Source organism: Petromyzon marinus, unplaced genomic scaffold (genome assembly GCF_048934315.1).
Source record: "Petromyzon marinus isolate PM22_M1 ecotype Great Lakes invasive population unplaced genomic scaffold, UKy_Petmar_22M1.pri1.0 PM_G_Scaffold_60, whole genome shotgun sequence".
Classification (NCBI taxonomy): Eukaryota; Metazoa; Chordata; class Hyperoartia; order Petromyzontiformes; family Petromyzontidae; genus Petromyzon; species Petromyzon marinus.
Window position 1 is genome coordinate 685,477 of NW_027423014.1, and position 12,522 is coordinate 697,998.

General features: G+C 51.4%; 1 pseudogene; it reads left to right on the forward strand.

Moving 5' to 3' along the window:
- The first annotated feature begins 1,768 nt into the window (after positions 1-1,768).
- On the forward strand, positions 1,769-10,399 carry LOC142919524 (putative RNA-binding protein 46 pseudogene; annotated as a pseudogene).
- Positions 10,400-12,522: the final 2,123 nt, after the last annotated feature.

Consider the following 12,522-nt stretch of genomic DNA (forward strand, 5'->3'; position numbering starts at 1 on the left):
GAATTTTTAAAAAATATTTTTAAGCAGGAAATTCGTTTTAAAATTTAGATTATTTTTTTTCTCCATGGCTACGGCCTTGATGTATGCACACACATACACGTGTTGAGATATCGCACCTTCAATTAGCAAGGTTGGCGTAATCTCGGACCGGTTTGATCTCGTGATAAGACGCTTGGACATGGCCTAAACGGTAAAATAACACAGCGTTTACAGAAAGCAAACGCACACTGATGCCTATCTGAATGCAGAATCGCATCATCATCATCCAGCTCAGAAATCCTCTCTTATCAAGACGCTCATACATCGGGCTAAAACAGTGTCTGATGGTGAGAGTCTAGTGAGAGAGATTAAACACGTTAAAGACGCACTACGACAGAATGACTACAATAATGCTCAAATTAACAGCACTGAATGCCAAATCACGATCGCAAAGCAATACTGCTGAAAGCGACCAGATTGTTAAAACAATAAAAAATTCCATATATCTTAGGAGTAGCTGACAAATTAGCCCGTGTTTTGCAAAAACAAAACATTACAGTAAGATTTGGTACAGTACACAAAATTCAAAAACTAGTATCTTGCACTAAAGACGCATTACCTAAATTATCAACAGAAGGTGTATATCGGATTAATTGTTTATGTGGCAGATGCTATATTAGACAGACGGGACGTAACATCAGCATAAGACTAAAAGAACATCAAAGAAATATTAAATTATCTCAAACAACTGTCGGCAGTGGCAGAACATGCTTGTCAACAAGGACACTCAATTGATTTTGATAACGTTGAAGTGTTGTGTAAAACGAATTATTACTGGCAAAGACTAATTAGAAAATCCATTGAAATTGAGAGGAATAGAAATAATTTTAATCGCTCTGACAGCTACAGGCTTAGTGCGGCTTGGAAGCGTATTATTAAATCATACATATTACAATTCCTTATTGGGGAAACACATACTAATTAACGGATTACTAACGTAGCATATAATCACAATAACACACATTACAACTAATTACTAATCTACAACTCATTACTAATCAAAACCATTGACTGATTACCAATCGATTATATAATTACAATACCCCCCTCCGCCTCTAATCACTGCCCCTGATATGAGTTAAGTGATGACGTCACCCTGCTGCTCTATATAAAACCGGGAGCAAGTGAGGGCTTTACCATTCTGGCGAATTGCCCGTTGATGCGGATGTAATTACCAGCGAAACGTCGTACTCAAACTGTAAATGTTGTGGATTCACTCTTCAACACACCGGTGGGCTAAAATAGTGAACTATTTGTCTTTTGTCATAGTGACACTTTTTTTTGCTGATTGGCCGTGTCGGGTGGTGGAGGGTTACGACACATTTATAAATAACGCGATCTAACCCAAAAACCTTTATGATGAATATACATTGTATTAAACCTATATTAGATCATAAATACATTTCTACCCTACAATATACAAATCTACATTGTGCTTATGTTTCAATTCTACTTTTATTAACTCACACACTTACAAATATAGTGTCTAGGACACATTTATTGTCTAGGACACATTTTCAAAGAAATATTTTCATGTACCCAGACAATATTTGCACGTGCCCACATTAAAAAAAACTTGCAGACTGCATACGTAGCTACGACAATGCAAAGCAGCACACACAGCCATGCATTCAATAGCTTTTTACGTTTCGCGGGTTTCTCTCTAAGTTTATTCTGTTTCTATTTCAGCTTATTGGGGTTTTCTCCTAGTGAATGGGCAGTGATGAGTCGATGGGCAGTGCTGAGTCTACGGGCAGTGCTTATCAGATCTACGGAATCTGAGCCTCGCTCGCCCCCACGTGATCGCCTATCCGCGCTACGTTTTCTGAAAGCGTCAAGATAAGGCCTCTGACGTGATCACAGGCACGCGCGCAAGTCACCCGTCCGTGGCAGCGACACGGAACGTCAGACATAAGCGACCTCCTCTTCCACCACCGCACTAGGAAATAGTTTCATGTGTAACCTCATCAAGACCCCTCCCCCCCTCCCCCAGACACCTACGGAGCTTTGCGCCGGTAAGTGCCGTAGTGAGGCCTGGTCCCCGGGAGTGTCGCCGGTCTCGGCTAGATTGCTCACCCGGCCCAGGGTGGCGATGTGGGCCGCCTGGGGCTCGCTGGGGAGACAAAGGCGGCCGCGCGCTCAGGCGCTTGGTCACCCCATCGTGCACCACGCGGCGGCTGCTGCTGCTGCTGCTGGAGACTGAACAGCGGCTCGCCCCCCAAGGGTCTCGTTCCAGGGCTCGTACGGTGGGGGGGGGGGGCATCTCTCTAGTTTGTCTTTGATGGTGGTGATGGTGGTGGTGATGATGTTGGTGGTGATGATGGTGGTGGTGGTGGTGATGGTGGTGGTGGTGGTGATGGTGGTGATGTTGGTGGTGATGGTGGTGGTGATGTTGGTGGTGGTGATGATGTTGGTGGTGGTGATGTTGGTGGTGTTGGTGGTGATGTTGGTGGTGGTGATGGTGGTGGTGATGATGTTGGTGGTGATGATGGTGGTGGTGGTGGTGATGGTGGTGGTGATGGTGGTGATGTTGGTGGTAGTGATGGTGGTGGTGATGTTTGTGGTGATGATGGTGGTGGTGGTGGTGATGTTGGTGGTGGTGATGGTGGTGATGTTGGTGGTGGTGATGGTGGTGGTGATGTTTGTGGTGGTGATGTTGGTGGTGGTGGTGGTGATGTTGGTGGTGGTGGTGATGGTGGTGATGTTGGTGGTGGTGATGATGGTGGTGGTGATGGTGGTGATGTTGGTGGTGATGTTGGTGGTGGTGATGGTGATGATGTTGGTGGTGATGTTGGTGGTGGTGATGGTGGTGGTGATGTTGGTGGTGATGTTGGTGGTGATGTTGGTGGTGGTGATGTTGGTGGTGGTGGTGGTGATGTTGGTGGTGATGTTGGTGGTGATGTTGGTGGTGGTGGGGATGTTGGTGGTGATGTTGGTGGGGGTGATGTTGGTGGTGGTGATGGTGGTGGTGATGTTGGTGGTGGTGGGGATGTTGGTGGTGATGTTGGTGGTGGTGATGGTGGTGGTAATGTTGGTGGTGGTGGGGGTGTTGGTGGTGATGTTGGTGGTGGTGATGTTGGTGGTGGTGATGTTGGTGGTGGTGATGGTGCTGTTGGTGGTGGTGATGTTGGTGGTGGTGATGGTGGTGGTGATGGTGCTGTTGGTGCTGGTGATGTTGGTGGTGGTGGTGGTGATGGTGGTGGTGGGGATGTTAGTGGTGGTGATGTTGGTGGTGGTGGTGGTGATGGTGGTGGTGGTGATGGTGATGTTGGTGGTGGTGATGGTGCTGTTGGTGGTGGTGATGTTGGTGATGGTGATGTTTGTGGTGGTGATGTTGGTGGTGGTGGTGATGTTGGTGGTGATGGTGGTGGTGGGGATGTTAGTGGTGGTGATGTTGGTGGTGGTGGTGATGTTGGTGGTGGTGATGGTGATGTTGGTGGTGGTGATGGTGCTGTTGGTGGTGGTGGTGATGTTGGTGATGGTGATGTTTGTGGTGGTGATGTTGGTGGTGGTGGTGATGTTGGTGGTGGTGATGTTGGTGGTGGTGATGGTGCTGTTGGTGGTGGTGATGTTGGTGGTGGTGATGGTGATGTTGGTGGTGGTGATGGCGCTGTTGGTGGTGGTGGTGGTGGTGATGTTGGTGATGGTGATGTTTGTGGTGATGTTGGTGGTGGTGGTGTTGGTGGTGGTGGTGATGTTGGTGGTGGTGGTGACGGTGGTGATGTTGGTGGTGGTGATGTTGGTGGTGATGTTGGTGGTGGTGGGGATGTTGGTGGTGATGTTGGTGGTGGTGATATTGGTGATGGTGGTGGTGATGTTGGTGGTGGTGGGGATGTTGGTGGTGGTGATGGTGGTGGTGATGTTGGTGGTGATGTTGGTGGTGGTGGTGGTGATGTTGGAGGTGGTGGGGATGTTAGTGGTGGTGATGTTGGTGGTGGTGATGGTGCTGTTGGTGGTGGTGATGTTGGTGGTGGTGGTGATGTTGGTGGTGATGTTGGTGGTGGTGATGTTGGTGGTGATGGTGATGTTGGTGGTGATGTTGGTGGTGGTGATGGTGGTGGTGATGTTGGTGGTGGTGTTGGTGGTGGTGGTGATGTTGGTGGTGGTGGTGGTGATGTTGGTGGTGATGTTGGTGGTGGTGATGTTGGTGGTGGTGGGGATGTTGGCGGTGATGTTGGTGGTGGTGGTGGTGATGTTGGTGGTGGTGGTGTTGGTGGTGATGTTGGTGGTGGTGGTGATGTTGGTGGTGGTGATGTTGGTGGTGGTGATGTTGGTGGTGGTGGGGATGTTGGTGGTGGTGATGGTGCTGTTGGTGGTGGTGGTGATGTTGGTGATGGTGATGTTTGTGGTGGTGATGTTGGTGGTGGTGGTGATGTTGGTGGTGATGGTGGTGGTGGGGATGTTAGTGGTGGTGATGTTGGTGGTGGTGGTGATGTTGGTGGTGGTGATGGTGATGTTGGTGGTGGTGATGGTGCTGTTGGTGGTGGTGGTGATGTTGGTGATGGTGATGTTTGTGGTGGTGATGTTGGTGGTGGTGGTGATGTTGGTGGTGGTGATGTTGGTGGTGGTGATGGTGCTGTTGGTGGTGGTGATGTTGGTGGTGGTGATGGTGATGTTGGTGGTGGTGATGGCGCTGTTGGTGGTGGTGGTGGTGATGTTGGTGATGGTGATGTTTGTGGTGATGTTGGTGGTGGTGGTGTTGGTGGTGGTGGTGATGTTGGTGGTGGTGGTGACGGTGGTGATGTTGGTGGTGGTGATGTTGGTGGTGATGTTGGTGGTGGTGGGGATGTTGGTGGTGATGTTGGTGGTGGTGATATTGGTGATGGTGGTGGTGATGTTGGTGGTGGTGGGGATGTTGGTGGTGGTGATGGTGGTGGTGATGTTGGTGGTGATGTTGGTGGTGGTGATGTTGGTGGTGGTGGGGATGTTAGTGTTGGTGATGTTGGTGGTGGTGATGGTGCTGTTGGTGGTGGTGATGTTGGTGGTGGTGGTGATGTTGGTGGTGATGTTGGTGGTGGTGATGTTGGTGGTGATGGTGATGTTGGTGGTGATGTTGGTGGTGGTGATGGTGATGTTGGTGGTGGTGTTGGTGGTGGTGGTGATGTTGGTGGTGGTGGTGGTGATGTTGGTGGTGATGTTGGTGGTGGTGATGTTGGTGGTGGTGGGGATGTTGGCGGTGATGTTGGTGGTGGTGATGGTGGTGGTGATGTTGGTGGTGGTGGTGTTGGTGGTGGTGATGTTGGTGGTGGTGGTGATGTTGGTGGTGATGTTGGTGGTGGTGATGTTGGTGGTGATGTTGGTGGTGGTGGGGATGTTGGTGGTGATGTTGGTGGTGGTGATGGTGGTGGTGATGTTGGTGGTGATGTTGGTGGTGGTGGGGATGTTGGTGGTGGTGGTGTTGGTGGTGGTGATGTTGGTGGTGGTGATGTTGGTGGTGATGTTGGTGGTGGTGGGGATGTTGGTGGTGATGTTGGTGGTGGTGATATTGGTGGTGGTGATGGTGGTGGTGATGTTGGTGGTGGTGGGGATGTTGGTGGTGATATTGGTGGTGGTGATGGTGGTGGTGATGTTGGTGGTGATGTTGGTGGTGGTGGTGATGTTGGTGGTGGTGATGTTGGTGGTGGTGATGTTGGTGGTGGTGATGTTGGTGGTGGTGATGGTGATGTTGGTGGTGGTGATGGTGCTGTTGGTGGTGGTAGTGATGTTGGTGATGGTGATGTTTGTGGTGGTGATGTTGGTGGTGGTGATGGTGATGTTGGTGGTGGTGATGGTGCTGTTGGTGGTGGTGATGGTGGTGGTGGTGGTGATGCTGGTGGTGGTGATGGTGGTGGTGATGCTGGTGGTGGTGGTGGTGATGTTGGTGGTGATGGTGGTGGATGGAGCGTTTGTGTGAACTAATATAAATGACGGTGTCAAAAATCTTTACTTGAAAGGAATTGGCCTTTAAAAGGTAGCAAAGCGTTTATTTGCAAGGCAATTTTAACAAATTGCACGAACATGAACCATTCAAAAACGTGTCATAACGTGACTGATCAGACATCACGAAAACGTCTGAGGCCTGCGCCCAAAACAATTACCGCACTCCCGGTCAAAGTGCGCCGTCTAATCTGGGAAACGGGGGCATTACAGGAGAAAGGTCAAATTTAATTTAACAACAACAACAATAATAATATATGGACAAGTTCGGCAGGCCAAATTAAGAAGCCCAACGGGCCGTCTTTTGCCCACGTCTGGCCCAACTCGTGTAGAGACGGAGCTACGGGATCGCTTCATGACGCAGGAGCGAAGTGTAACGTGGCCCTTGCAGTACCGTGAGCGACTCACGAGGGGGGTGCCCTTCACCCCGCAGCGGATAGACCACGGCTGAGGCTGATGACGGACCGGTTGAGGCTCACGGCGTTCCTCTGAGGCCGAATGAATCAGCCTCGCCCCCCTCCGCTGCACTCCGGGCTCTCGCGTAATGCATCCTGTACACAAATTGAACGTCTCTGAATGTGGATTCAACTGTCGCCGGTTCCAACGTGCAAGCCTCATCTCCCCTCTTACACCAGGCACCGCCTCCGTGCGCTCTGTGCTGCAGGAGCCGAAGCTTTCTGATCGAAGCGGCGAGTTGACCTTCTCCTTGTGTAGATGTCAACCCTCGATTCGTCATTTGCCTCGCCTTCTCCTCTTGCTGCCTCCAAGATCTGGAACTTACTTCCCTCAACCATCTGTCCAAGTCCAAGCTAAATACATTTCCTCCTCTTCTCTGCCTATGGCCGTCTCTCTCTTAAAATACCGGACAAATATCACGCCTCGTTGTTACCGGTTAGGTGCACGCGTCTGTTGTGGTATAGCGTCGTGAGATTTGGTTGCATGCAGATGCTCTCTAAATTAAAAATCGTGTTAACTTATTCTGTACAAGCTACACCACTGTCGTCATGTATAATAATCACACACACACACCACTCGCGCTATTCGCCACAGCAGAGTTAATTGTGTAGGCAATGTCACAACAGTTGCAAAGCTACCGATCAAAGATGAATCGGCCCACTCTGAAACACATGCAAAATGAATATCTAGATATGAATGGCGTGACCAAATAAAACATATGCCGGATCGTTTTGGTGAACGCTACACTAACAACAATACTCATTTCTATACAACGTCTGGCTCGCATGATTACTCTGTGTGGTTCATAAGGTGAGGGGCGTGTGCTGCTTTGATTATGGCAATTCAACCCCCGACCCACCACCCTCCCCAACAACTCACTCCAACCATTCTGCGGTCATGATTTGGGACTGTGATTCCATTTGCAAGTAAACTCACATTTCAACAATGAGGGTTGAAAGCATTAAGCATTAGATCTGTCTGCATGTCTGCTGTGTTGTAAAGATGATCCAATATGAACACAATTGTAGCACAACAGCTCTGTTGCTGTTAGGGACCTAACAATTTTGAAAACTGGCCACAATTGATTACACGGCCCACGCATGGTCCAGAGCAGAACTCGGTATCACCTAAGGTAGCAAGACTTCAGTCGTACCCATTTATTTGGATGGAAAATGAAAGTAAATTACTTGATAGTCTCACTCATTGCATTTGTTTATCACTGGCCACGTAGAGAAATTGAAACTGCTCAATTTAGGCCACCTCACGTGGTACCGACAAAGGAGACATCTCATGGGCTATGAAAAAATAAGAATAGGTTGTATCCTTTCTGGCAATAAAACAGATCTTAGGATTCATTGAAGAAGGTTTCTGTTTGGTGTTTGAACATCTAAACACCCGTTTTATTGCCAAAAAAGGATCAAATCTATTCTTATTTTGTCATACTTTGATACCGGCAAAACGGTCTCATTTTGAAGCGTCTCATGGACTATTGGATGGGGGGGAAAAAACTGGCGCTAAAAGTCAGTGGCGACCTCTCCTGTCGTGCCCAGTGACGTCATCACGGGCGAAGTTCACCGCGCGAAGTCAAACGCCGCCTCATGAGCGCCGCTCGAAACGCAAAATCATCGCTCGGTGAACATTTCCGAGGACAAACAAACGCATGCCGGGAACCGTGTGAGTTTGTGTTTCTTGTTTCCTCTGCGCAATGTGGGGGAGGGCTTCATCCAGCAGTGGATTGACAAAAGCGCTGTATGCATACTGCACAGGCTACGCTAACGTCACATTTAGGCCCATGGACCGAACAAACGCGTCTCTCTTTCTCCATCCGTCTCCACTCTCTCTCTTCCTCTCTTCACTGCTGGCCTGTAGGTTTGGGCCGAGCGAGTTCCTGCCGGGGATTTGGCTCTTCAGGAGCTGATTCCCCCCGTGGCTTTGTCGGCACGAGGCGACCGCGCGGAGTGTCAAGGGCTCCACCGGGCCCCAAGCCGCTGCCCCAGCACCAACGTAGCAGCCAAACCACCGGTGCTCGGCATGGCCTGTATGAAGGTCCTGCCGGACCTCATGTTGCGCACAGGGTACAACATCGTCCAGGAGAACGGACAGAGGAAGATCGGACCACCGCCCGACTGGCAGGGGCCCCGTCCCGCCCGTGGCTGTGAGGTGTTTCTGGGGAGGATCCCGCGCGACCTCTACGAGGATGAGCTGGTGCCCGTGCTGGAGATGGTGGGGAATCTCTACCAGCTCTGCCTCATGATGGAGTTTAGCGGAGAGAACCGCGGCTACGCGTTCGCTACCTACGCCACGCGCGCCCAAGCCATGGATGCCGTCAAGAAACTCGATAAATTCGAGATCCGTCCAGGATGCCGCATTGGAGTCCACTTCAGCGTGGACAATCGCTGCCTCTTAATTGGGGGGCTGCCAAAGGACAAGAAGCGAGCGGAGGTGATGATGGCGATGAGCGGTGCCACGGAGGGCGTGGTGGACGTCAAGATGAGCGTCTGTCGCTGGGACAAAACCCTCAACCGAGGCTACGCGTTCATCGAGTACGGGAGCCATCGCGCGGCCGCCATGGCCCGGCGGAAGCTCCTTCGAATCAACTTGCAGCTATGGGGCCGGACCATCAAGGTGGACTGGGCCATCCCGGAACGGGTGGCTGCGGCCGCGGCGGTGGAGATGGAGGCGGCGGTGCCAGACCTGCTGCAGCCGGAGTGCACGGGCACCGGCAAAGCCGCACAAAGCCAATTTGGGGGCTGGGGGGCACGCATGCAGCTGTGGTGGGTACCTCTCCACCTGCGGCCCATGCCCATTGCTCTCGAGGCGCTGCCGGAGGCGGCCATGCTGTCGTGGGAGGTGCGGCTGCGGATGCTGTGCCGGACCGCCGGCATCAGCTACCCAATCTTCGAGCTGCACGCTTACTCGGAGCCCGGGATACCCGTGGGCCTCCTCTATAAGATGTCGATTCCCGGGGTGGGAGAAGGCGCCGGCATCTTCCCCGAATTTCTGAGCTCCAGCGAGGAGGGAGCACGGGAGGTGGCGTGTCAGCTCGCCTACAACATCCTCAGCAATGCGAATTCCCCACCTCCGGCCACGCCCTCTCGTGGAACCTTCGAGCAGGTTACCTGAGAGGGCGTGGCCAGAGGCGTGGCTAGGCCCCGCCTCCGGCCACGCCCTCTCGTCGAACCTTGGAGCAGGTTTCACGAGAGGGCGTGGCCAGAGGCGTGGCTAGGCCCCGCCTCCAGCCACGCCCTCTCGTGGAACCCTTCGAGCAGGTTACCGGAGTAACTCGGCTAGCCCCACCTGTTGCCCTTGCCCCAGATGTGCCTCCTTCCCTGATTGGTTGTTACCTCTGTGGCCGTACCCCTGAAGCCCTTGCCAAGCCAGCAGGTGTCACCCTGTCAAGTCAGCAGGTGTCACCCTGTGATGTCAGCAGGTGTCACCGTGTGATGTCAGCAGGTGTCACCCTGTGATGTCAGCAGGTGTCACCCTGTCATGTCAGCAGGTGTCACCCTGTCATTACACTTCAATGAAAACCGACAACAGAATCCTTGAAGAAAAAAAACTAATTCAGGTTTTTTGACATGTCGACGCCATTTCGTTTATGAAAATGCACGGGAGAAAAATATATTTTGTTCACGTCGCATTCTGATGTCAGAACATTTGATTGTTTATCAAATAGAAAAACCCTTGAACAACTTTGCTGCACACGGAGATGTCCGTGCACCGCCTCGTTTCCACGGCCTCTATCCCGGTGCCATTTGTATTTTAGTTCTGTTCCTTCACCTGAAGAAGGCTACTTGTGTTGTGGCCGAAACGTCGTGATTTTTGTTGTTTTATTTTTTTACCTACGTGGTGACTTTACCGAATAGAACCAAAGAGTACACATACAGCTGTTAAGAGTTTGATGTTTTATTGATTTTCAGTTTAGGTGTTTTTTTCCGGTAATGTTTCTGTTGTTAATGTTTTAGTGGAAATAAAGTCCCGAAAAGTCTCTCTCCACTCTCTCTCCACTCTCTCTCTCTCCACTCTCTCTCTCCACTCTCTCTCTCCACTCTCTCTCTCCACTCTCTCTCCACTCTCACTCTCCACTCTCTCTCCACTCTCTCTCCACTCTCTCTCCACTCTCTCTCTCTACTCTCTCTCTCCACTCTCACTTTCTCCACTCTCTCTCTCCACTCTCTCTCTCTCCACTCTCTCTCCACTCTCTCTCCACTCTCTCTCTCCACTCTCTCTCTCCACTCTCTCTCTCCACTCTCTCTCCACTCTCTCTCTCCACTCTCTCTCTCCACTCTCTCTCTCCACTCTCTCCACTCTCTCTCTCCACTCTCTCTCCACTCTCTCTCCACTCTCACTCTCCACTCTCTCCACTCTCTCTCTACTCTCTCCACTCTCACTCTCTCCACTCTCTCTCCACTCTCTCTCTCCACTCTCTCTCTCTCTCCACTCTCTCGGCCGAGTCTCTGCCACTTGTGGTTCTGAGTGTCGCACGCTTGGGATCCTTCTTGCCCTCCTCTGCGGTTCTGTGTGTGACCGACGACGTGTGTGGAGAGCTGAAGGGTAGCGGTTAGCGCTACGCTGCACCACGATCCTGGCGACCCAAGTTCGATTCCCACTCACATCCAACACCGGTGACGATTCTCTGTACCGGTCCAGGGCCTCCCCTAGGTCGACTCCGCCTCAAATGAGTACCTGGTGCGGTGTGTAGTAAACATCGCCACTAGGGAGACAAAGGCGGCCGGGCGTGGCGCTGGCCACCCACCCCCTCGTGTACCGTGCTGGCCTTATAGGAGCTCGCTAACAGCACTTGCCACTACAGTCTGTTAAGGCTATATGGGGGATCTTTGTCTGTGCGCGGCACGGTGAGTGTGTGCGGCGAGTGTCTCTGCTGGGCGTATCAGAAGGCAACGAAAATAAGGACAACTTGGCAGTCACACAAACACAGTGACACACACACGCAGAGACAGACACACACATGCAGAGACACAGACACACACGCAGAGACATAGACACACACGCAGAGACAGACACACAGACGCACACGCAGAGACACATAGACACACACAGAGACACATAGACACAGAGACACATAGACACACGTAGAGACATAGACACACACGCAACCACAGACACACACGCAGAGACAGACACACAGACACACACAGAGACACATAGACACACACGCAGAGACAGACACACACGCAGAGACATACACACACGCAGAGACAGACACACATGCAGAGACACAGACACACCGATACAGACACACACACGCCGAGACAGACAACAACCGCCATTCGCCACTAAGTGGCGGTGACGTCACCACGACGCTTGTGCCAGGCTATGTACACCCTGAGGCCACGTGAAGTGTCGAACGCCCGCTGGCAGGAGGTCACGGGGCAGACCCAGGTGCCACAGGTCGACTGACTGAGATGACTGAGATGACTGGCTGATGCACCACCTGTGCCCCCTACTGTGCCAACCTGCTGTGCTTTAGCCACCCGGTGCTCCACTCGTTGTTGAGTAGTGGCCTAGACACACACACAGACATCACACACACACAAGACACACACACAGACATCACACACACACATTACACACACAGACATCACACACAGACATCACACACACACACAAGACACACACACAGACAACACACACACACACACAAGACACACACACACAAGACACACAGAGACATCACACACACACAGACAACACACACACAACACACACACAGACATCACACACACACAAGACACACGCAGACATCACACACACACACAAGACACACGCAGACATCACACACACACACAAGACACACACAGACATCACACACAGACAGACATCACACACACACACACAAGACACACGCAGACATCACACACACACACAAGATACACACAGACATCACACACACACAAGACACACAGGCATCACACACAGACATCACACACACACACATCACACACAAGACACACACACAGACATCACACACACACAAGACACACAGATATCACACACAGACATCACACACACCACACAAGACACACACAGAAATCACACAAGACACACACACAGACATCACACACACACAAGATACACACAGACATCACA